Here is a 4,762-nt window from a genome sequence, read left to right as displayed (position 1 = left end):
TTCAATAGACTCCACGCCCAATGTGGGGCTTGAACTCATGACCCTGAGATTGAGTCACATGTTCTACCAACTGAGTCAGCCGGGCACCCCAGTTTGTTTACATTTTAAGTGCATCTCTTATACATCGCAGATATTTGAGTTTTGCTCTTTTTCATCCATTCAGACAATCTCTGCCTCCTGAGACCACAGGTGTTGGTCAAAAGATGGGTAGCAAAAAAGAACGAGCTTAGGTCTGGACTCATTTATATCCTTTCTTCTTGAGGATGAATGCTATGGACACTAAGGACTTTATAGTGGACCAAATAGTTTGCAGGCTGTGTTGGGCAGTTCAGTTTGCAAGGTCACCTGATTGTCCCATGGACAAGCATTCAGTGTCTATCAGGGCCCCATAGTAAGATAAAGCTGTTTCTCAAAGGAAGATCAGTTATTTGCCAAACAGTGCACAGCTTTCTTCATAAATCCCAGGGGCTTCTTCTGCAATGTTCCTTCTGGGCTTGCTCCATCAGCATGGTGATATCAACATGATTGGATCTGGTGGGTCATGGAAACCAAGGGGCCTATTCACATTGCAGCCTAGACCAACTGGACAGTTTTCCTTTGTTCTGGATTCTTCCCAAAGCTGACAGCCTTTCAGGTCACTCAGTAAATGAGTGGGGTAAAAGACACCCAGATATGATGTATGCTCCTCAAAAATCTAAGACCACCAAGTACCATATTTCTACTAATCTAAGTCACCATCAACTGAAAGGTGTCCCTTCGTTCATATTTCACTACGAAGATTTTTAAAAGCACTATCAAGTAGGGGCCCTTAGGTGGCTCAATTGGTTAAGCATCCAACTCTTAATTTCGGCTCAGGTCATGATCTCACAGTTCATGAGTTCAAGTCACACATTGGGCTCCGCACTGGCAGTGCAGAACCTACTTGGGACTCTCTCTCTTTCTCTCTATTTCTCTCCCCCCCACCCTTCTCTCAAATATAAATAAATAAAACTTTTTTTTAAGTTTTTTTTTAAAAGCACTATCAATTAAACCATAACATACCATTCATTGCAAGATGAATTCTCATGTCTGAGAGGTTAAAATGTGAGGAAAAAACATTGTGAATGTACTAAATGCCACTGAATTGTTCACGTTGAAGTGGTTAACTTATGTGAATTTTACTTTAATAAATTATTTTTTAATGTGAACCAATGAAATATGATACCCTTCCCATTTCATCTGGTAGGAGGGTATAAGGTGAAGCAACATGTACTTGAGAGGGGACATTGTGACACTCACTAGAACACTGAACCTCCAGAAACACCCTTGCAATGTATTTTCATGGAGTTGGTTTTATTTCATTGAATCTAAGATGCTGTGATCCTGGCACATTCTTGATTTACCAGAAGGGGTCAACAGAAGCCTTTCACAGAACTATGTCACTACTTCTTCCTGTTGACAGGGATTATCAGGAGTCGCTCATTAACCTCAGCAGAGGAAGAGGAACTTCTGCTGGCAAGGGAGGTTCAAGTAGGATTTTGAATGCTTCACGTCATCTGAATGCTTTCTTTCTGGTCAGTGCACCAGCATTCACACAAGAGGCCTGGCAAAGCTGTCGATACACCTGACATTGTACTACGATAATTTCCAGCACCACGCTTTGGATTTGATTTTCCACTATACACAGTCCCATGGCTATAAGAAGTAAATTATTTTTCTTAGACACAGAAAGTCAATGGTTTGGGACTTGTCTTGAGCCAAAATTGTAGGGTATTGAGCTCGACAATTTTGTCTTTACTCTGTCCAGAAAGAAACTCCTCTTCACTGTAGTTCCCAAAGCCCCCTGTTCTCATGCTTTTCTGTAGCAGAGACCATTTGATTCCCCAAAGCTTTGCCTTCAGTGCATCTTCCATTCAGGTGATAATCGATTGCAGGTGATAATCTATTAGCGGCAGGCCAAGGGCGGCCTTTGATATTAGCTGGGTTTTCACTGCCCAAAAATAAATACCAAATTCATGACTGTTCTGATATCAACATCTTTATCAGTTAAAAACCATAATTTCTGGTATGTTTTCTGGTAAAAACGAGTGGCTGAAATTAGTCCAAGAAGAATTAGAAGACCAAATAGAGCAATAACGATAGGAAAACTAAAAATATTGTTATTGAGCTACAATTTTAAAAGGTAACAGGCTGAAAATTATAAACAGATGAGTTCTAGTTGACCATCAAGGAACAGATTATTTCTCATTTATTCAAGTTGACTTCAGAGCATATAAGAAATTGAAATGTTTCTCAATTCAAATTATGAAAGTAGCACAATATCAGAGTCTAAGAGAGGAATGCTTCAAAGAATACATAATTCTCACTTATTACACAAGTTAAGGTAATAGGAAAAGGCTGAACATTCTGTCCACTAGTCAGTGCACATGTTGGGGCAGAGCTGGAGAGTGGGGCAGGCAAGCTATGCCCAGAGTGGGGAAAACCATGCCAGGCAAAGAACTTGTATCAAGAACGGGACTGAAATACACTCATGTGGGTGATTTAGCTCAAGAAGTCTGATGACTGGATATCATGGAGTCTGGTGAGACGGCTTCTCCCAAGAGCATGCCAAAAGATGCACAGACGGGCGCCTGGGTAGCTCAGTCAGTTAAGCACTGGACTCTTGATTTAAGCTCAGGTCATGATCTCACGAGATCAAGTCCGAGATCGGGCCTGCTGACAGTGCAGAGCCTGCTTGGGATTTCTCTCTCTCTCTCTCTCTCTCTGCCCCTCCCCCTGCTCACACACGCACATACTTTCTCTCTCTCTCTCAAAAAAAAAAAAAAAAAAACTTAAAAAAAATTTTTAATGTTTATTTTTGAGAGAGAGAGAGAGAGAGACAGAACACGAGCGAGGGAGGGGCAGAGAGAGAGGGAGACACAGAATCCCAAGCAGGCTCCAGGGGCTCTGAGCTGTCAGCACAGAGCCCCATGCGTGGCTCAAACCCACGAACCTGTGAGATCATGACCTGAATCGAAGTCAGTCGCTTAACCCACTGAGCCACCCAGGCGCCCCCCCAAAAACTTTTTTTTTTTTAAAGATGCCCAGATAGGGCACCTGGGTGGCTCAGTCGATTGAGCATCCAACTTCAGCTCAGATCATGATCTCGTGGTTTGTGAGTTCAAGCCCCATATCGGGCTCACTGCTGTCAGCGCAGAGCCCACTTCAGATCCTCTGTCCCCCTCTCTCTGTGCCCCTCCCCTGCTTGTGCTCTCTCAATAATAAACATTTAAAAATAGGAGGCGCCTGGGTGGCTCAATCGGTTAAGCGTCCGACTTTGGCTCAGGTCATAATCTGGCGGTCCGTGAGTTCGAGCCCCGCGTTGGGCTCTGTGCTGACAGCTCAGAGCCTGGAACGTGTTTCAAATTCTGTGTCTACCTCTCTTTCTCATCCTCCCCTGTTCATGCTCTGTCTCTCTCTGTCTCAAAAATAAATAAAACGTTAAAAAAATAAAAATAAAATAAAAAGATGCACAGATAATGGCTGAAATCCTGAAGGATATGGAGATTACAGATGTGAGGCGAGAATTATAAATCAGGTGTTGGAGTTTGCCTTATAATTTGTGACCACAATTCTAAATGATGTAAAAATTTATTGAAGCCATGCTAAGATAGCTATTGTTGATGCAGATAATGTGCAATTGGCAATCCAGTGTTGCTCTGACCAGTCTTTTACCTTTCCTCCCCCAGGAGAATTTTTATTAGATATTGCCAGGCGAAGAAATCAAACCTCTTTTCCATTGATCAGGCCATATTCAGGCCCCAGATTGCCATTTGATCAATATTGCTTGACTGCTCCAAACTACACACTTAAGCCTCTACCAAAAAAAAGCAACTACTTCTACAGGAAGAATAATAGCTCCATGGCTAAATGTTGGTTCAGTTGCTAGCAGCCCAAGTACTCCCACTATAGGCACACCAACCCCACAAATCATGTCTGTTTCAGCTAAGGTAGGGACTCCAATGTCCCTCATAAGGCAAGGGATTGCCATACAGATGCCCACTTCACAGTTCCCAGATGTGAAAGCCTCAATTCCTACAACATCAGCAGATGTTGCTGATCAATCAGAATGTTCTGATTAATCCCGGGGTGGCTGGGTGGCGAGTTGGTTAAGCCACAGACTCTTGATCTGGGCTCAGGTCATGATCTCACAGTTCATGAGTTTGAGCCCTGCAGTGGGCTCTGTGCTGACAATGCAGAGCCTGCGTGGGATTCTCTCCCCCTCTCTCTGCCCCTACCCTGCTCGCACTCTCTCTCTCTCTCTCTCTGAAAATAAATAAGTAAACTTAAAGAAATTTAAAAAAAAGAATGATTGATTAATCCATCGCCACTAATAAGTTGTTATCACAAGATACTGCCAATGAATCTTCAAAGGTATTAAATGAAATGTGAAGGTGACAATAATGATGATGATGATGCTGACCACTATGATCATTTATAATCCAGCCTTGGTGCGTGTAACACGTAATATGTATACTTGGTCTTGAACCAGCCTTGGTGTGTGTAACATGTAATATGTATACTTGGTCTTGAATCCATTGTACTGGCATTAAACGCGCATGTTGATGTTTTCAAGTTGTTTTACAAAACTTAAATAGTATTTAGTGAGTAAATATAGTTACCATACTTTTCAACTGAGATGTTGGGTTTTCTTTATAGAATTAGTAATCATTTATAATCAGTCTTTAAGTGTAAAAAATGAAATTGTCATTCATCCAAAAAAAAAAAAAAGAAAGAAGGATAA

The 4,762-nt window shown here is 41.9% G+C and overlaps 1 pseudogene; it reads left to right on the top strand.

The window, feature by feature from the left end:
• Positions 1 to 2,550: 2,550 nt before the first annotated feature.
• LOC115520434 lies at positions 2,551 to 4,459 on the top strand (annotated as a pseudogene).
• The last annotated feature ends 303 nt before the right edge of the window (positions 4,460 to 4,762 follow it).

This window comes from Lynx canadensis, chromosome C1 (assembly GCF_007474595.2).
Source record: "Lynx canadensis isolate LIC74 chromosome C1, mLynCan4.pri.v2, whole genome shotgun sequence".
Taxonomy (NCBI): Eukaryota; Metazoa; Chordata; class Mammalia; order Carnivora; family Felidae; genus Lynx; species Lynx canadensis.
This window is presented reverse-complemented; position numbering and strand designations above follow the sequence as displayed.